We start from the raw sequence: 22,582 nt of genomic DNA on the forward strand, positions 1-22,582 counted from the left end.
GTATATTTGTCAAAAAGATACTTGGATGATATTTTTTTGCCTGTTCAAAGGATCTTAACTTAAGCTTGAGACATTTTTGGCACATTTAAATTCCTGTTGTGCATTTTTAACATTTTCCATTGACTATCATAAACAACAATTAATCAACCAACCAAGTTTCTAGCCTGTATGCTATAATAAACTGTATCAAATGCTGCACTGAGGTCCAATAAGACGAGCACAGACAGCTTCCCTGTGTCGATGTTCAATCTTATAACATATAGTTAATAAGAGCTGTTTCTGTACTGTGATGAGGTTGGATAACTGACTGGAATTTTTCAAAAAGTCTGTTTGAGTTCAAGAATTTGCTGAGGTGATTAAAAAACACTTTTTTTGGGACAATCTTAGTTAGTAAGGGAAGGTTTGAGATGGGTCTTTAATTTGCTAACAAAAAGGCATCCAGCTTTCTCTTTTTAAAATGGGCTTGACGGCAGCGACTTTCAAGTTCGCCTGACTGAAGTGAGCAGTTTGGTTTTGAATAGATTTCACAATTGTTTTGAAGGTCAGATGGTATTGAGTCAAGGCAACTTGGGGAATGGTTTCAACTGCTGAACCAAATATGTTATAGTTTTTTGATGCACTGAATCAAATGATGTCATGGCAATTAAATTATTCATGCTTGATTTCATGTGCTGCATCATTTTGTAATTGTTCTGGTTTGTGACGTTTGGCCTGATGGATTGCACTGTTTCACTAGAGTGGCAGGAAAATTCATTGCATTTATCTGTTGAGAGGAGTACAACATTTAAAACATTTAAAAACAAAAGAGTTAAAGACACTTAAAAGTAAAGTAAAGAAATACAAAGTAGCTTACTAAAATTACTGAAAGAACATACAGTGCAAGAACAGGTTTTTGGAAAAAAATATTTAAGAAATGCTTTAACAGACCTTAATCATAAGTATGGGGTGTGGGGGGGATGACATTTTTTCGCCTGCATTTAACATTTACACTTGGGGATGACTTAACTTCTGTTGACAGCTTTTTCCATTTGTGTGCTGCATAACATCTAAGTGCTGCTTTTAGCATGTTTACTTCGAACTCTGGGCTCCACTAATTGACCGGAGTCTGTAAACCACAAAGCCGTACTGGGTTTATATTCAATTAAAAAAATCACAATATAGTCCAAAATGTCAAACTGAGAACAAGCAGAACTGTGAGATATTTTTTACACACATTTTGATCTCTTTGTGATGAATAATTAGTGCATGCAATTTACTATTTGTTATTGTACAATGTATGCTCTATATATGAAGTCATAAGCTTTCACCACATTAGCAAACATATATAATATTATAGCTATAATTTTTAATGGTCAGCGCAATGATAAACTAAATCTGGTGTTATGTTGTCTAAAATTCACCACTTCTACAAGGGCACAAAACATTGGTTTACTTTGGGAGTCAATTATCCAACACTTCCTTCTCACTGCCTGTCAAGGCGCGCTACACAACAGCAGAACTTAAAAAAATATATATATATGAAAAAGACTTAAGGGAGCAGGGCTGGTTGACGTTTATTATTGGCAGGAACTGTAGCTTGGTGAACACAGAACTTGGAATCGTTTTACACAGTTTGGGGTGGAGTGAAAGTACTTTATATAATGACCAATCCGTGTAGAATTTTTTTTTAGCTTTTTTTTTTTAAAGTTAGGAATTTAATGTATTGTGTTTTTTGTTAACTCTAAACTTGCTGAAATTACATTATAGTTTTTGTGTTGATATATATATATATATATATATAGATATACACACATATTAGTAACTTAGTAACTCTGGGCGGATCTCAACCCCAGAGATAGGGGAGACCACCTCAGAGTCCCCAGACCCTGCTTCCTCAAAGGAAGGCGTGTCGGTGGAATTGAGGAGGTCTTCGAAGTATTCTCCCCACCGATTCACGACGTCCCGAGTTGAGGTCAGTAGCACCCCATCTCCACTATACATAGTGTTAATGACGCACTGCTTTCCTCTCCTGAGACACCTGATGGTGGACCAGAATTTCTTCGAAGCCGCCCGAAAGTCATTTTCCATGGCCTCACCGAACTCCTCCCATGTCCGAGTGGTCCACTTGTACTCAATTTCCCCCGCTTCCCTCGGGATAAGGGAGTAGTTCTGCCGGAGGTGGGTGTTGAAACTCTTTCTTACAGGTGATTCTGCCAGACGTTCCCAGCAGCCCCTCACAATACGTTTGGGTCTGCCCGGTCGGACCAGCATCTTACCCCGCCATCGGAGCCAACACACCACAAGGTGGTGATCAGTTGACAGCTCCGCCCCTCTCTTAACCCGAGTGCCCAAAACATACGGCCGCAAATCCGATGACACGACTACAAAGTCGATCATTGAACTGCGGCCTAGGGTGTCCTGGTGCCAAGTGTACATATGGACACCCTTGTGTTTGAACATGGTGTTCGTTATTTGTCAGTCCGTGGTGAGCACAGAAGTGCAATAACAAAATACCGCTCGGGTTTTGATCGGGGGTGCCGTTCCTTCGAATCAAGCCCCTCCAGGTCTCACTGTCATTATCCACTTGAGCGTTGAAGTCCCCCAGCAGAACGAGGGAGTCCCCAGGAGGAGCGCTCTCCAGCACACCCTCCAAAGACTCCAGAAAGGGTGGGTACTTTTTATAGTCAGGAACCCAGTTGCTGCCAGCAGGATCGAGCAGACTACATCAAACAACACCTTAATCTCCAACTCCTCAAGATTCACCTCCAATGGGCACCAAGGGTTAATATTCGGATTCACTGCATGCCAGTGGGTTAATTCTATAGGTGCTGTCCCCCCCCCTGGCTGGGCGTGGGCGGCTCTGCCTCTCTGTTGGCTGCTGGGTGGCGGCTGCGACTTGGCCGTTCCCTGGGTCTCTTGGGGGGTACTGCGTTGCGGGGCTCTCCCTGGTGTCCAGGACGGCGCCGCCCCGGCGCGGTCCGTCGCGGTCCGTCGCTCCGGGCCCGGCGATGCGGTTCGGGGCCTGTGGGTGCCCCGTGGTTCCCTCTCCCCTCCCCTTTCCTCCCCCTTGCTGCCTCTCCCTCCTCGCCTCTCCCCGCCCGTCCTCCGCCTCCCTGTCCCTTCTCCCTCGTCACGCTTCCTCCTCCTCTCCCCCTCTCTCTGCGGCCCTGCCACTGCCCCTTGCCCTTCTTGTCGTCTCCTTCCCCCGTACCTTCCCCCTCCCCTGTCCGCCGTCCTCCCCCTCCCCTGGGCCCGGGTCTCGGGGCTCCGGGGGCCGGATGGGTGGGTGGGTTGGTGTTGTGCCCGCCCCGCTGCGGTGGACCTCCTTGCACCTCGGCGGGCCGCAGTATCCGGGGGGCGAACCCTATCCCCCCGCCGGACTGGTCCCATATGCCCGCCGGGGTCCCGGTGGGGTGGGTGGGGTTTTGGTGGGCGGGTGCGCCTCCTGACCCCGCTGGGCCTGGGGTTCGTCCCCCGGTGCCCCCATCCCCCCTTCTGCCCCCGGTGTTCCGTCCCTCCATGCGGCGGGAGGTGGGGTGGGCGTGGTTGCCCTCTCCGCTCCGCTGTCCGGCCCCTCTTCGGCACCGATGCCTGGGTACGGGGGGTCCCCGGGGTCTGGGGGTCGGGGTATGGGGGGCTGGCGGTTGGTGATGGTGGGGTCGGGGGGGTGCTGGGGGTGGGGGGTGTCTGGGGGCGGCTGGGGCTGGGTTGGGGTGGATGGCCGTGTAGGGGTGGGGGGCGCTCCTGCTCCTGGGTTTGCTCTCCGGCCGGTGGCCCCTGCAGGGCTCGGGGGTTGTCCCTTGGCGCTGCCGTGGCCTGGGGGTCCCTGAGGTGTTGCGCTTGCTCTGTCCTGGCGGGGGTTGACGGCTCCCCTCTTTAGTGGAGATTTTCATGCATGCCAGATCCACCACACCAGCATCTATCGAAACTCAGACACAATCTGATTCTTCCTCTGGTCGTTGAATCGGTGGAGGCTGGTGTCTGTGGGTCTCACTCTGCTTCGTCTGTCCTTCCTTCCTTTCCTCAGTCTCTCCTTTGGTCTCTTGAGGTCTCCCTGATTTGTTGGAATTTAGATGTTTCTGGGGTTGGTGAAGGACTCTGGTTGGTGGCCCGGTGGGTGGTGGGTGGTGTCTGGTCGGTGCTAGATTTCACTTTCCTTTCTTTTCTTTGGTCCTTCCTCGGGTCTCCTGACGGCCTCACGAAGTGTTCGGTTTAGGTGAACGGTATGGGATTTTTTAATAGGTTTTAGGTGAACTAATGCATACACACTCACACGCACGCACACACCCACATACAAAATAAAAATGTATAAAATAAATAAATAAATAAATAAAATAAAAATAAAAAATTTTTTTTAAAGAGCAATGATGATGACATGTCAAATCGGTAAAATTACCGAATGAACTGAGCTCTCCAGAAGAAGAAAAAAAAAGAAAAAAAGAAAAGAAAGGGTGGTTACTCTGAGCTGCTGTTCGGTGCATGAGCACAAACAACAGTCAGGAACCGTCCCCCCACCCGAAGGCGGAGGAATGCTACCCTCTCATTCACCGGGTAAACCCCAACGTACAGGCGCCTAGCCGGGGGACAATGAGTATGCCCACACCTGCTCTGCGCCTCTCACCGTGGGAAACTCCAGAGTGGAAGAGAGTCCAGCTCCTCTCGAGAGGATTGGTACCAGCCGGGGGTCGGACCGCCAAGGCCCCCGTCTTTAGCTGCCACCCAACTCACTGCGCACCCGACCCCTTTGGCCCCTCCCACCGGTGGTGAGCCCATGGGAAGGGGGACCCACGTTGCCTTTTAGGGCTGTGCCCGGCCGAGCCCCATGGGTATAGGCCACCAGACGCTCCAGGCCTGGCTCCAGAGGGGGGCTCCGGTGACCCGCGTCCAGGCAAGGGAAACGAAGATCCAAAGTTTGCGTACATCATTGGGGTCTTTTGAGCCATGCTTTGTTTGGTCCCTCACCTAGGACCTGTTTGCCATGAAGTGGATTCGAGCGATTCAGCGGGATTAATTAAAGACCACATTTTATTATCAGGAAAGGACAGCACGCAAGCCTACAGTAGCATTTCGTGTTGGGGCAAAACTGTCAGATGTCCGAAACCCGAGGCTGTTCCAAGCCTTTTCCCTTGGATTAACTTTACGGCGCCTCCTACAAGGGAATCTGTGCTTTTGATTGATGGGTTGCTGCTGCAAGCAAATGAGCCCTCACCGGAAACTTGGTCAGTACATACTGGGATTATGACACACGTACAAACACACACACACACACACACACACACACACACACACACACACACACACACACACACACACACACACCCCCACACACACACACACACACACACACACACACACACACACACACACACATTTTGGACTTTTGGCCAAAAGATTCAACCTTGGCTTCACAGACTATAATAACATCTCTATAACAAAACAATGTTGGAATATTTATTATATTTACACCAATCCTTCTCAATTTAATGTTTGGATAAGTTTATGGTCAAACATTGCATGTCTTATTTGATTGATTTATTTATTCAAATAAAATGTTCAATATGTCTTGAGCATGTCACAAAAAATCAATTACAACTCTTACCACATTGTATATAGAGGGTCTTATTCAGCACAACACCTGCTATTGGCCCTACCATCAAGCCTGCAGTGTTTCCACGCTGTGCTTCAGTAAATGGAGCCTGTAAAATGACAGCATTCCAGCAGGGAAAAGGAGAATCAGTAGTTTCACACATATGTGCAAACAGACACATATAGTATCTATTAGGTGAACACTGAGGGTAGGCTATTCCTTATGCTCTGAACAGTACTCTCCTCACCTCCTCAGATTCAATCAATAGGAGCTTGTTCAACTCAAGGGGAAGGATAGTTTGTGTGTGTGTGCGTGTGCGTGTGCGTGTTGTAATTCAGGTGTAGAGATGGGACTGGAGATGGGGTGAGGGAAGAGGCAGGGGATGTGGACCGTTGATCCTGCGGTCTCTTTTCTTTCCCTAATCCACCTATATTAATACACATACTTTTTTATATTGTAACTCAGGTCAAATAAAGACTATATTTGATACAGTATATTACTGTAATTCATCAATACAGCCAAAACACATGCAGTGCTATTTGCCTCTGTTGTATTAGCCACACCTGATGCTTTGGCTGGTTTGAGACTTGCTACAGATCAAATACATGCTACACAGCTGAAGGGTTTGTTTAGAGACGAGAGCGCTGCATTTTCAAGATCTGCTTCAGTCCGGTTTAAGGACTTACCTTAGAGACTTGACAGTTACAGTCCTTGTCTACTAAGCACTGTTACGGATCGTCTATATTCTGTTATGGAAGTCACTGAGCACCAATGCATTATGCCTATAACACTGATTGTTTGGGATATTTAAAACAATATATGGATCGAATTGACTAAACAGGTTGAAAACAAGAAAAAAATATTGATCATTTCAATATTGGAAATGCACACCACAGCCGACACCAATCTTATGCACATGCATGATAATTGATACCCGACCATACCATCATCGGCAATAGTCACTATTCCTCATTATTAGAAAAAGGCAACACTCTTTACGGGGCAGGATATAAAAACCTAAAAAATGCATACTTTTCGCTATCTTTTTCATACACTCTTTACAGAGTATTTTGTAAAATAGAAGTGTAAAGACTACATGGTATGTTCAGTTGCGTCTCCACGCCTTGGCATAGTTTGGCTTTCCCCACTCAATCGAAAAAGCTCTTTAATGGTAATATCATACAATGCCAGACTCTTTTGAACCATAGTGATGCAGCATTCACGTTCTCATTAAATTAGCGGCGCACCGAATATTCGGCCACCAAAAATTTTCGGCCGACTATTTTTGCCATTTTCGGCATTTGGCCATATAAAATTAAAGCCGAAAGAATATGGCAGAAATAGGATGTTGTTGTGACGCAAGCAAAAAAAACACTGCAAGCAAGCGTCTGTTTGAATTAAACTTTGAACGCAGGGGTGAGTGTCTGCCTCGCTTCTCGCTGGCTTTTCACCGTGTGAGTTTGCTCCGGTCAGTTGCAACAGCTCCCGGGGTCATTGCGCACACTGGAGGAGAGGGGCGTCGCTGGATGTACAACATTTAAGCGTGTCGAAAAAAAGACAGAACTGCCGTGTACTCCAGTAAAGGTGAGCCTCTCTTTCTCCCGCAGCGCCTTCCTTTTTTTTAATAAGAGCCCCCCGAACGCTTCCACGGTGGCTGTGCTAAATACTTTAGCTAATGCTAGCACTATTGCTATCAACAGTTTTAAACACAGAAACACTTACCGCTATCTCCGGGTGGCGAAAGACCTGTACAGGACACTGTGTGTGACTTTGCAGTCCGTTCCCGAAGCCGATTAGCTGGTGTGTATTTATTTATTTTTAAACGTTGGTGAATATGTGAATGTGCCGATTTTAAGTGTGCCGCACGCATCCGTGCCAGCCTGTGCAACTACATTGACTAAAAAGTGCAATCGCACTGCCCGAAAATGCTCAACCCTCATTTGGTGTTTAATGTACCATTGGCCAACATGCCTGCGGAGTGGGCACATTGCATTTTATATTGTGCTCGGTTAAAGTGCTAAATAAATATTTTATAATAATATTATAATTTTTATTAATTATAATAAATGCAATGATAGTAAAAATTGGCATACATTTTTTTCAGCATTTCGGTTTTAGGCCAAGCATTTTTCATTTTCGGTTTTCTGTTTCGGCAAGCATCCCTACCGGGAACCAATTACTTCTGTAACGTTCGCATTCCGACACCTTTCAAATAACACCGCTAGCCGCTAAAAATAACACAGCTAAAAAAAAACACTTGCTTTTAAAGCCAAACAATTTGTTAAAACATTCAACTATCAGTGCCGAACCGCAACTATGAGGGGATCCACTGGACTCTAATAACTGTCCCATGGTTAATATTAACTTAATTAAAATTATGAAAACTTAGACAAATTGTTCTGGAAGTGAAGTTATGGAGGTTGCCAGCTCTGGGTACATTCTCAACATTTCGCATGAATTAGGCTATAACTACTCTGTGCCACTTTTTGGCACCCTCCATTGGGAAAACAATTGCGTGACCAAAAGGCTCAGTCTGGAGAGTTTACTTCATAATTTGTCTGATGGTTTAATACAACCTCTTAGGTGAAGAGAAGCAGTTGAACCTCCCCTTCCCAACCAACATTTGAAGTTGCTCAGTAGTGTTCTACCCCTAAATCCGATTCCCCTTAAGTCATACAGTTCAAAAAGATTTTGGGGAAAAATATGCCTCTTTAATAGTTAACTGCCATCAAAAGAAAACCTCACCTGAGTTGAACTCATTAAGCATAAACTCCATCAGTGAATTTGGATTTGACATGTTATTCATCGATCACATCATTTGCAACATTAACATCCGAAAGAAGGGCTGACGCGTTGAAGCCATGGCTTATTAAGGTCATGGCTAGGGATGTAGCGATATCCAAATGTCACAATACTACATTATCACGATATGAACCTCACGATAACGATAATTATCATGATATTGTGATTGTGTTGGTAATATATTAAAAACAATAGCTCATAATAATATATATATCAACCTCTGAGCTTTCTGCTATATCCATACCACTATGCCAATATGGTCACTGCCCTCCGCGATCTTGAATTACTTTGTAAACAATGCACAGCGTATGTTACTATTGGCTCAGGAGTTCATTATGCTGTGCTTGGCTGAAGCAGTGAAAAGTAGTAACGTTTTTTGATGGAGATGTGATGGTTTAGATATTGAAGCATGACAACAATGATATTGTGGCAATTTTAATATCACGATATTGCGGTTATTGTGACATCCCTACTCGATTGTGACTTTTGCCACAAACCTCACTAGTGGGCGGGCTATATGTGGAGTACGTTCCTCATTGGCTATATTGTTTTTGAGTGACAACTCAGTGACCCCCGGACGTCCCTTTTCTCCTGCAGGCAGTCTTCTGCGTCACTGAACACATCTTGCGATGCTCGACAGGATTCTGTCCATCATGGACAATCCTCAGCATCCAATGCACAGCACCATCTCCAAGCAAATGGAGCAGTTTCAGTGACAGTCTGCTCTCACTGCTCTGCTCCACTGACAGATTGAGGAAATCCTTCCTATCTCATGCCATTTGGCTTTTTAATTCCTGGGAGGGAAGCACTAATATCTTGTCCTTCACCTCGGACCTCTGTGCCCAGGATGAACATACCGGGAGCATAAAGCCACCAACAACTTGGAATCATGTGGACGCACAAACTCCTTGACCACAATAATGTTCCAACTCGTGGTAATTATTTCAAATGTATTACTGCTATGTACTACTACACACTGGGTAATCACATTTGCTTCACAGTTCAGATGTCGTGGCAGGGTTTTGCATGAAACCTTTTTGGGTCAGCCACCATAAAGCATGTTGTGGTGGCCCTGCCAGAAATGGCACTGGCCCTGCCCTGTATATTAATGACATAGTATGATAAGGTTACAATTGTTCATATTCAGCATCTTAATACTGTATTACTTAAGCCTTTAAGAAAATATGACTTATTTCTAATAATTTTTTTTCATATTAGGGTTTTGTATCAAATCTAACTGAATATTTGACATTTTCTGGGCTTTATATCTTGTTCAAACCATTCCTTATAGAAGGATTTACCCTTAACTCATTCAAACCCAATAATCTATAAATATGTTTTTAATACTTCATTCTTCACTCCCAAAAACATATTTATATATATTTATTTAAATGTTTTTTTCTAAACGCTAGAACATACAGAAGGCTTTGATACATCTTCTGACCTGAAGAGGTCGCTTACAGCAATGGTAGTTATTACAAAAAAACAGCCAGCAGGTGGCAGCAGAGTATAAGAGATCAGCCAGGGCCATATTGCAACAAGCTCTTTTTGACAGTGTTTTCAACAAGTTTGTGAATAATTAGCTATATTCTAATGCTAATTGCTGCAAAACAGAAACATAGACAAATGTACTTTTTTCCTGATGAAAGAAGAGACTAATCTTTCTTTTGGTAGGTTCCATGTTTTTATAGCAATAGAACAATATTCTGTGGGCCTTTCAAAATCAGTCAAAATCCAGTAAAACAGCCGGGAGCGAAGGGGGCTCAAACGCTAAAATGATCATTGATAATTGATCACTGGGCCACTGTTAAGGTTGGTTCAAATCGGGGTTTTGGCTTCCCTGTATGAAGTTAGGCATGTTCTACCCGTACCTGCTTGGGTTTTCTTCCACATACCAAAAACATGTTTAAGTAAGATTGTCCTAAGATATTAATGTGAGTGTGAATGGTTATTAGTCTATTCGATTGGGTGGTGAGGTGACCAGTTCGGTAGGCATTCCGCCTCTCTCCCAAAAAAAGTCTCCCAGTAGGGATAGAAAGGAAAATGTGAAAATTGATTTTCATGCCAAATTAAAATTGTTTGGTTGTCAACCAGCCGTCATTAAAAATGTACACCAAATTGCAGTTTGTTCATGAAATACACAGAAACAGAAATATCTCACCAGCTGTCCCTGTAATGAGACTCTTCATTCAGTGATTAGTATTCACGTGGTGAAAATTAATTTGAGTACTTTTGTATAGACTTGTATCACATTATGTGTATTTTAAAGCTCCATGGTAAATCCAACTGCCTGCAGATCTGTACTTACAATTTTAAGAAGTGATTTCAAAATTGTTAAGTAAATCTGACCAAATGTCAGTTGAACAGTTTTTTTTTCCATAGCTTTAAGGTTTCAGCCTTTTCTGCTGACATTTGAGCTCCGCAAGGACACAGAATGACTGTCACAGCCAGTGTTCAATTGCCTTGCTCTGCCATGCGTGGAATGTAAAAGACCACATACCCACAAATAGATGCACACTCGCAGGCTCAACATACACAACATCTCAGTTCTACATGTACTACACAAACTGTGAAACCACATTGCAGTGGTGTGTATAAAACGGAAGAGTAGACGGACGGTGTAGGCGTAAGACATATGAACCTCAAGAAACAAACCTAGCCCTGAAATATTTGTTGGTCATCAATTACAATGTAAAAATATTTATGGAAGTTGTACTTTTCAACGTGTATTCAAAAAAATTGACATTAAAACTATTCAAGAATTAAAACTAATATTAATAGCACATGTGGCTCACCCATATGCCTCACAGTCAAAGGTTGTGGTTTCAAATGGCTGCTCTGACCTCGCAGTGTGGAGTTTGTGTGTTCTCCATGTGCTTGTGTGAGTTTTCTTCACACACCCTGGTTTCCTCCCCCATTAGCATTTATATGAAATTATTTGGATACTTGAAATTGCCCAAAGGTGTGAATGTACTGTAAGTGTGTATGGTTGTTTCACTATATTCTATATGCCCTGTGATCGACTGACAATCAGTCCAGTATGTGCAAAGTCCAAAGTAAGCTCTGAACAGGAGAAGCAGTAGAAAATGTAAGGATTGAATGTATTTATTCTGATGAATCAAGATAAATCGGCCTTACTTCCAAGAACATGTGCAAAGGTGAACATGTATTTTTTATTAATGAAAACAGTTCCATGAATATATTTGTATATGTAAATATGAATATCTGCAAACAATGAATGTCAAACGTATGGCTGTGCTTTGTATGTAGATGAATTATATTTTTAAAGGTGTAAAAAAAAAGAAGGTGCTTTTCACAATTGAAGGGAGTTCCATTTCATTGGCTCACTCGTTTTTTAGTAGAAATTTAAATGTCACATTCCCTGAGGAGGAGGAATTGTGCACGCGCGCGCACGCACGCACACACACACACACACACACACACACACACACACACACACACACACACACACACCCCACACACAATTCTGTCTTTATCAAACATAAATCATGATGAAGAGTCAATACGTGCGTGAAGTTGGCCTCCCACCCCACGCAAAATTTGAGGGAAATAGTCTCTTTCGTTTGTGCTGGTTTGTGCCATATTAAGTTCCTTTTGTGCTAGTGCTGTTTTGCAGTTATTATAAATATTTTTTTACGTCATCCAGAGTTCACCCATCCTCCCATCGATTGAGAAACGGATCCGAAATGAGTCAATTTGTTTGTGCTGGATTGTGCTATTACATTTTTTGTTTGTGCTGCAACGGTTTTATAGATATGGCATATTTAATTTATGATGATGTAATCCAGCCCCCCATTTCCTTCTAAATGCATCCAAAATGGTGCCAATTGTTTGTGCTGTTAAAATTTCAGTTTGTGCTGTGACGGTTTTATTGATACGATTTAGTTTCGTTGATGACGTCACCATAGCTAGTGGTGACGCGGACGCCGTCGCAACATCTGTTGTCTTTATTTGTTTTGGATGCGGTCTATCGAGAAAGTTCGTCTCATGGTACCTCGCTTAGTGAATGGCTCGTTTTGTTATTAATTCCACGTAATAACTTGGAATTGACTATTGTTTTGCATGTTTCTGCGTACTCTTCAAGATTCTGGAATGCCACCAGTTGCAGGACGAACTTCAGGTAAACATTTTACTCTCTTGTACCTTTTTTGCTAGCTAGGCTACATAAAAACATTAACGTTTTCACTGCTGTAAATTACTTTTAGTACAAGCATCTATTTACTGAACCGCTTATCTCACAAGAATGTGCTGGAGCCAATCCCAGCTTTCTATGGGCAGTAGTCGCCAATAACCCTACCATACATGCATATTTTTGCACACAAAAAAATTAGCATTTTTGATTAACATGCATTAAGCCCATGTGATTATTTCTTACATTATAGCAGATGTGAAAAAGGCTCGCAGCAAAACGAAACAGCTTGTGAAATTATATAGTCAGTTACAAAACATTTAATTAATACAACAAATTGATACATGTATTAGAAGTTTGACATGACAAACTTATGTTGCAACAAAAATTTAATGTGTCAAATAAACAAACACACGCACGCGCACACCCCCACACACCCACACGCCCATTAACGCACACACACACACACACACACACACACACCCACACACACACACACACACACACACACACCCACCCCCCCCCCCCCCCCCCCACACACACACACACACACACACACACACACACAATATCAAATATCAGGTGAATGCAACCCTTCTGTAGTATGCCACATAATGACCAAGGGAATCCTGGGTCAAGCCTCTTTGAAATGTGATGACTGCTCGCAAAGTGAAGGCCTTCTCTTGTAGCACCAGACAGGATGGCAATTCAAGCAAGGCAACTTGTGTACAACTGCTCCCAAGGTCAGTGTCAATCCACACAAACTCTTGCAAGATTGTAGCTGTGGGAAACATTCCCTGAACATAGAGCTTTTCCCGTATTGTCTTGCTGTTTGTAGAAATGTGTTTATCAAGTACTCGTAGTAATCATTAAGATGGACAAAACTGACAGTATGAAAGAAAAAGCATATGTATTAAGTTAATGAAAATCAGACTTTCGAATTGTGTTTCAACATTATTTTAATAAAAGAAATTCATGAGACGGACAGGCATGGACAAAAATGAAGGTATTTGTTGCACAACATTTTGAGGCATACAAAGGATATCTTTAACTTTCATTGAGACTTTTGCATCTCTTAGTAGGTACTGGGCCCACTCTTCATATGCAAATTGTTCCAGTTATCACAGATTTGATGGTTGCTTTCTCCAGACGGCGTGTTTCATCTCCTTCCACAGATGCATGGTTAATAGTACAGAAAGCAGCACGAACGCCGTGACGTGATCACATGAAACTTCACTGAGTGTGGTAGGCTACCATGAGACGAACCTTCTCAATAGACCGCATCCAAAACAAATTAAGACTGCGTCGTGCGTCACCACTAGAGCATTAGTGGTGACGTCATCAGACAAAACTAAATGTGCCATATCTACAAAACCGTCACAGCACAAATGAAAATTTAACTGCACAAACCAGCACTAACGCAGCACAAACGATTGGCACCATTTCGGTTGCAATCGGAACTAAACGGGGGACTGGATGACTTAATCACACGAAACTAAAATGTTTAATATCTATAAAACAAAACTTTTTATGGCACAAACCAGCACAAACGAAAGAGACTATTTCCATCAAATTTTGCGTGGGGTGGGGGCCAACTTCACGCACGTGGAGTCAATGTCAACAATTTAAAGACATTTTTATCACACACTAAATAGATCATTTCACAATCTAAAGGGTACCTTTCTTAGATTTCGCTTGTTCAGAGTGCTGGTGGGATAAAGCACACAATTGTATTTGAATTAATGTATGTTACTGTGCTATTATTTGTGTTATTTATGCTGATAAAGTCGTACCTAAAAGAAATAGACTGAAACTGATTAAAATTGGGGAGCCATTTTCCCAAAAGTAATGGTTGTAATCGATCAATCTCAAACACAATCTCTTATTTGTGAAAGGGGTTGAAAGTGCACTTCCTTCTAGCTTGCTTTACAAAAAGAGGGCAGTCCATTGTTTTGTTGCGCTGTTATTTAATTGTCGGAACAGACTGCTTTTCTCCTCTAATTATAAGCCGTCACACCGACGGAGGGAAACCCTGAGATATGGCCACTTTTGCTCTGTACAGAGAGCCAATTACAGGAGTAAATTGGAAGAGCTGGGTTGAAATATTTGCCGTCTCTGGACAGTGGCAAACTTGTTTCCTGAAGCCCAGCAAATTGGCACTTTTTACAAAGTATTTTTTGAATCAACTTCTTAACACAAAAGTGCTGCTGGGTCTTATAAAAGCCAAGATTATTGACTTGACATGCGATGCATCTACTATATGCAATGCAATTTTTGGTATGTGTGTTTGCTTGTGTAACATGTACGTCGGATAAAATACCCCTGAATAAACCAAGCAACATGCATGTTAATACTTAGACTAGTATCGGAAGATTAGTAGGTTCAAGGAGGTGAATAATACAAACATAGAGCCAAATGTTGCAAGTCAGTGCATGTATTTATAGTGTACGTGTTAACCCAATATTTACAGTCTTCAGAAAGATTTCAAATGCATTTGAAACTCAATGACTCGAAGTCATCATACCCAACAGGGGAATTGTTTGGGCGTCTGGTTCAGGATTTAGACTGTTGCGGGGACGTATCACCGGAGTTGCATCATGGGACAGTTCATTGTTTTCAGTAACTAGAAGGAAACCACAAGGGAGGAGTAAATACCTATGAAGAGTGAGTAATGGTTCATCTCTTTGCTCAGGTTTCACCTTGTAGACTGGGAGATCACCAGCTCTACTGACCACAACATACACATCACTCTCCCCTTTGTTGGCAAGTTTGTGTTTTCCCCTCAGGCGAACGTTCCTCACCAGCACTCTGTCTCCAACTTCCAGTGCTGAGGGTATGATCAAATGCATTTGAAATAAGTGTACACAACAACAATCTTCCTTTCAAAGAGGAATGAAAATGACAGCAACGCATCCCACAACTCGCGTCCCTAATTGTCCCAGTTCTACACATGTCCACTGTCGCACAGTTCAACTTAACTTCACGGAAAGTTCAGTTCACTCCAAGCAAAACGATTGACGCGAGTCCACCGCAGGGCAAGCGAATGTCGATAGATGTCCATGCGCGGTTTGGCCGCGAAAGCGTGCGAACGAATGAAGAGATGAGGGGAGGGGGGGGCAAGACTGTCACATCTTCCTACCAGACCAGCAGACCGCCTTGAGTGAAGTCCGTGATACGTCAGCTTCCAAGCTGATTAGTCCTTAGCTCACCACCAAAAGTGCGGGGTTAACGCCTGTGTCCAACCCGCTTTTAGACCACCGGTAAAACAAGTGTCGTTCCGTGTAGCGTTCCTCTCTTCCGGGAACACACCGGAACCTTATCATCATTACAACTAGCAGCGCGATTGGTCTAGCATGTCATGTGAACACGCACGCACCAGTATGAACGTCACATGACGCAATTGACACAGGCTGACAAGTGTAAATACTGCCATGTTTGGCTTGTGATTTCAATTTGTTAAATAAAGCATTAAAAAAAAGACAAGTGTAAATACACGTCAATAGATAATCATGAAATGTAAAACCATGGAACATAAGGTATTCAGGTTCCTAATAAATACAGTACGCAATCAATAGATAATAATCATAAAACATAAAAGCATACAATAAAGATTATGCAATATGCTCTAGGTTACACTTGCATGTGTTTGTATGCGTGTTTGCATTCACATTTGCAGGGTTGGAGAATCCCGGTGTTAAGATTTGAGAAAAAAAAAAAGAAGATTTTCTTTATTGAACAAAAACTCGGTGCTGAACATGAAATTGACAAAAACAGCAAAGTCCAAAAACTTAAGTGGCATGGCAAGACGTGGGAGAACAACAAGGCATGAAATCAACAGCAACAATAAACCGACAAGGAAGAACTGAACAAAAGACAGGAGACTAACCCTGCCTTCATGTGCAATCTATAGGAAAGATGGACCTTACCACTCGGACACTCCTAATTGTGACTGAGCTCTGTTTATGTGCTTTTGTTGTTGTAGCAAAAAAATACACTTTGCCTTTGCTCGTAAAACCGAACAATTATAACAAATAATGAGTTGTAAAGGACAGGACATTGAATTGTGTACGCCAAGTAATTGTGTAGATTCTAAAACAACCTGCTTGTGAACGACAACATCCTTATGAGTGTTCATCTTTCTTGACATTCATGAATCATTCGGCACCCTCCGCCATGTTGAAACTTGAAAAGTTCTCTCAGCTCGGAAACTCTGGTATCAAAAAAGAATTGCCAGTGGTCCAACGGAAAATACGACATGAGGGGGCGTTCACGTGCAATTTTATACTCGGGATGTGGTATTTAGCATAATTTCGATACCACATGAAGGCAGCATAAATACACCAACACTAATTGACATGACGAGACACACCTGGGCAAGACACAAGTAGCTGAGGGCACTGATTGGTTGACACACAAGGAAGGGCAGGCAAACACAGGTGGACCACATAAAGTTTGACGAGACAAGGGAAGGACACAAGGACAATGTATACAGATCACACAAAGAACAACAAGAAAACCAAAGTTAAACAAAAACCCAAACCCATAGAACTGAAACATGATTATTTATTAAATGCTTTGTATAATATTATAAAATTATTATATTTAACTAGATCTTTAAATTTGAGTAATTTTGACTGAATAAAAAGATTGTATGTATGTTCAAGAAATCCAACCTTGTGTATGATCCGCAAAACATGTTTTTGTAATATGACTAATGGCTCTATTGTACACTGGTAGGTGTTACCCCACACATCAACATAGTATGTGAAGTAAGGGAGAACCAGCGTACAATATAATGTACGGAGAGAAACCCCATCAAGACATAATTTAACTTTGTTCATAATTGAGAGGCATTTAAAGATTTTAGTTTTTTCTGTGTCTGATATGGGCTTTCCAAGAAATCTTATTATCAATTATGACACCTAAAAATTTTATCTCACTTACGTTATCAATTTGGACGCCATCTATAGTTATCTGCAATTCAAAATTTGTTCTAGAGTTACTAAATATTATTGCTTTAGTTTTATCTACATTTAAGGATAATTTATTTATATCCATCCACTTTTTCATTTTATTAAGTTTGTTATTCACAGTGCTAACAAGCTCATTTTAATTATTACAACTATAAAATATATTGGTGTCGTCCGCAAAAAGTACAAGTTTTATTCTCTGGGACACATTAAAGATGTTGTTAATGTACATGTTGAGTAATATTGGCCCTAATACGGACCCCTGGGGAACACCACAAGCAATGCCAGGTTTTCCAGATATGTGCTGCCTCATTTTAACATATAGTACCCTTCCTTTTGAATAACTTCTAATCCAGTTGCCAGCAATGCCTCGAATCCCATAACGTTCTAATTTATTTAATAGGATAGAATGGTTAATTGTGTCAAAGCCATTTTTGAGATCAATAAAGAGATTTTTTTTTGTATCTAGTGCATTGGTAATTTCTTCAGTTGCCTCAGTTCTATTTGTTCTGAAACCATATTGACCTAAATGTACTAATTCATGTTTTTCAAGAAAACTTTCCAAAGAATAAAAAAGTTGCTTCCATTTTTGAACAGTGGTATGACTTTTGCGATTTTCTGTTTATTTGGAAAGCAACCAGATTGAAAAGATAAATTACAAATATGAGTCAGGGGCTTTGCAATATTTACAATAACTTGTTTAACTAAAAACATGTCAATGTCATGGCAGTCTGTAGAAAATTTGTTTTTTACATTTTAAGACAACACCTGTCACTTCTTGCTCGCTTGTTGCCGAGAGGAACAGTGATAGCGGATTATGTGTGATGGCCGAGGTACAATTATCAACTCCATGATTTGGAATTTCAGCTGCCAAGTCAGGACCAACATTTATTTATTTTTTAATTATTAAAACTGTTGACAATACTAACCATGTTGTGATTTTCACCATTTTTGTCAATGAAGTACTCAGGATATGTTAAGTTTGAAGAACCTTGTCCAATTAAGCTATTCAAAACATCCCAAGTTGCTTTAATATTAGTTTTGTTTTCATATAGTGTTTTTTATATAGTAAATTTGCTTACTAGTTCTTATAATATCAGTTACTTCATTGCTTATATCTTTGTTCCGCTTCATTTGTTTTTAGTTTAATAAACATTTTGTAGAGATTATTTTTCTTTTTACAAGCGTTAATTATTCCTTTTGTGAACCAAGTTTATATATATATATATATATATATATATATATATATATATATATATATATATATATATATATATATATATATATATGTATATATATATGTATATATATATATGTATATATATATATATATATATATATGTATATATATATATATATATATATATACACACAACCAGTTCAGGGTGTACCCCGCCTACTGCCCGAAGCCAGCTGGGAAAGGCTCCAGCGACCCTTGTCAGGACAAGCGGTTAAGAAAATGGATGGATGGATATATATATATATATATATATATATAAACTCTTAGTACAGAATTATTTTTTTGTACTGGGCAGTGTTCATTATAAAGGGAAATGAAAATATGTAAAAATTTGCTATAAGCACTGTCCGTATCAAGATAACTATAAACTGTACTCCAATCTTGCTGTCCAAGACTATTTTTTTTATTTTTTTTTATTAATTAATCATTTCTTATTCGTATAAAAATCGTTTTCTTGGAAACATTTGTGTGCTTCAAATGACAATCAAACACAGTAAAGACAGCTAAATGGTCAGAATTATCACATACAAGTAAGCCACTAGTGGTTAAGATCTAACAAAACATTGGTAAAGATGTTATCAATGATTGTTGTGCTGAAGTTATTCGACTAGGTTTTGTTATTGTTGGATAAAAAGATATGCTGTACATTGTATTCACAAAGTCATCAATATTTTTGTCTTTTGTTGGATTCAAAAATCTATATTAAAGTCACCACAGATGAAAAACGGGTTTTGGCTTACTGTGGAAAACAATTTAACCATCCAATCATTAAATACTGCAATACTTGAACCAGGTGTCCTATATATAGAGTTTACAGTCACATTCTTCTTTTTATCATTTCAATCTCTTTAGTTACACATTCCATTATTCCATCAATTGTCAATGTCATGTTTGTTAATACATTAAATTCCAGTGATTCATGTATAAAGAATCCAACCCCATATCTTATTTTCTCTATTTGCGTATCTGAATTCATATCCATCTAGACAAAAATCAATACCTTTACTGATGTTGTACTAAGTTTCTGTAATAGCTATAATTAAAGGGATGGTAGAAATAGTTTAAATGCTTAGAGATAGAATAAACATTTGTATATATGCTTTGACTATTAAAGTGTACTATCGTTAGTTTACCATCAGATTTTACACTATTTGCAAACTGCTCTTGGGTAAAATAATGACATTCATTTACCTTGTTCGAAAGAAAGTTATCAGGGTCAGCCTCTGTGATTAGATCAAATGTGTTATGTTCTTAGTATTCATATGTTTCAAGTTCCATTTGTTTATGATGGAAGATGTTCTGTAGCATGTTCAAGTCATTCTTCGGTGGAGTCAGCGTTTCAGATGAAAGGTTGTGATATGGTGTGCTATAGCAGTGGTGGGCAAACTCGGTCCTCAAGGGCCGGCGTCCTGCAGGCTTTGGAGGTTTCCCTGCTGCAACACAGCTGATTCCAATCAACAGGATCGTTACCAGGTTTATGCGGAGCTTGCTGATGAGCTGATCATATATCAGCTGTGTTGGAGAAGGGTAACATCCAAAACCTGCAGGACTCCGGCCCTCAAGGACCGAGCGTGCCCAGATAGATAGATAGATAGATAGATAGATAGATAGATAGATAGATAGATAGATAGATAGATAGATAGATAGATAGATAGATAGATAGACAGCACCCCCCTTAGCAACTTGTGTCTTGTCCAGGCGTTCCTCATTGTTTGTTTGCTACTTTGTAAAATGTTTTTGGAAAGCAGGGGAGAATGAGAGTACCTAGAGAAAACCGACGCAAGCACAGGCTGAAGCAAAATTCGACACCAGAGGGGTTGGGCCGTGATTTAAATTCACGACATCTCGACTGTGAGGTAGATGTGCTAACCACTAATCCATTGTGTTGCCTATTTTCTGTTAACTTAAGTGGTGTTTTAATTACACAACTTTATTTCACAACATGAATAAAGGTCAATAAAGGTCAATTTACTGACATATACGGCCTCGCTATCCTCAGGGCACACACTGCTGCTTGCCCCCATATGGTCGGACAAACAGTGCTTCACTTAAGAAAAAAACATCTTGAGTGCTGATTTAATGAGCTTTAGGAAATGAGAAAAATAATTAGATCATAAACATGGGAAGATTTGTTTTCTTTTAATGCCTCGTGATGCCTGGCATTAACATTTGGTGATCAAATACGCTAAATGTGCATTGAGCAGTTCATGCAGATTCATGTGATTGGTTGCCTTTTCTTAGAGCTTCATTTGTTCATGCCCAATCGCTAGGTGACATTGGGGTAGACCCAGAATGTTTTGAAGGAGGCATTATAAAGCAAAATGGACCCAGGGAAGGCTGGGGATGCACCAGTTCCTCGAGAGCAGGTTTTAACATCATTCAAGATTCTCACATTTAGCCCATACTTGCATATATGTTTCAGAGATGATCTTAAGCTTACTTGTGCATGAACATGCTCGTTATACCCTAACAATTTTCATCCGTGGTATTTTAACTGCAGTTGCAGCATTGCGCCACTATGGAGGCCCTATATCAACAGCAGTGCACCGTAAAGACCTGCAGCAACTACCGAAGAAGAAACAGAAAGAAAGCAACTCAGTTGCACACCCCATTTCCTGTTTTCAAGCGAGGCAGAGGCTCCCTCCAGCCGTTGCTAAATTCTTTAAAATAAAATAAACAAAAAAACAACTATATTTACAATTTAATATGTATTGGTGGGTGAATTTTTAATGATTGTAGTAAAAAAAAAAAGTAGGTCGCGGCCGGGCCATCCACTTGAGCCAGCCAGCCAGCCGCAGCCCGGAGCCTCGTGGCTATTTCGGCCCATAGTCATGGCACCAGCTTTGGGAATGGCAGCTTTGGTGGCCGGCGGGAGGGCTTCGGGGACGCCGAAGAGTAAGGATGACGAGCCCTTGACTCGGACAGTAAGCAAAATGAGACTGATGGTGCATTCCATCTGAGCTCTCCATTCAGAATGAATAAGCACTCGCGGTGAGCTTCGCGTGTCGGTAGCGAAATCATGATGTCAATATTTGATCCATGGCGGTCCATATAAAATTGTAAATATGGTTCTGTTGATGTAAAATTCTAAATGGTTGTAGTCTGTATATATTGTTTATTTTTGTCATGACGCTGTCCGGCCGGCCAGCGCCAGGTTGTTTTGGTTGTTTTTCGTCTATATGTTAAAGCTTCAGTGCATCTCATGGGCTGTACTTTGTGATGTCGCCACATCATGCAATGGAAATTCATATTTTCAACCCTGGCTAAATCAGTGGCTGAGACTCCACTGCCACTTGTGAAATTTTATGGTAGAAGCGTTTTAATGAATTAATGCTTTAACATGAAAATAGTCATATTCTTATTGGAACTCTTAAAGTATGTTGCTTGTAGAAGAAAGTGACTCAGTTGAATTTACAGAATACATGCACATCATGGCACATGGTCAGGATTAGGGATGTTCGATACCACTTTTTTTCCGACCGATATGATACTCAACTCTTGAGCAGTCACCGATACTGATACCAAATACCATTACCACTAGTAATATTTGCATTTGTTGCTGAATATGCCAACATGATATGGCAAAGTAAAGACTTGGTTAAATAAAACATCAATTATTACTGGCAAATATGTGCTCTCAATTTTACGACAATGACACATCTAATCTAACGTAATCATGACTGACTGACCTGACAGAGTGCATTTATTGCAGTGCCATTCTTTTAAAGCTCCAGAACACGCTGTGTTTTTGTCATTTGGTTGTGTATGCCTGTGCTATGTCTTAAATTTGTAATGTAAATTAGACGAAACTGTTGAAAGTAAAGATAATACTCATAAATGGAAAAAACAGGAGA

At 41.1% G+C, this 22,582-nt stretch overlaps 1 protein-coding gene and 1 pseudogene across 1 annotated transcript in view; one reads left to right on the top strand and one right to left on the bottom strand.

The window, feature by feature from the left end:
• Window positions 1-22,582, top strand: part of rbfox1 (RNA binding fox-1 homolog 1) — a 332,184-nt gene that overhangs the window by 175,318 nt on the left and 134,284 nt on the right. The window lies entirely within an intron of this gene.
• LOC147184652 (uncharacterized) lies at window positions 15,072-20,036 on the bottom strand (annotated as a pseudogene).

The sequence above is a fragment of the Leptonotus elevatus genome, chromosome 1 (genome assembly GCF_054856555.1).
Source record: "Leptonotus elevatus isolate MCC_2025b chromosome 1, RoL_Lele_1.0, whole genome shotgun sequence".
Lineage (NCBI taxonomy): Eukaryota > Metazoa > Chordata > Actinopteri > Syngnathiformes > Syngnathidae > Leptonotus > Leptonotus elevatus.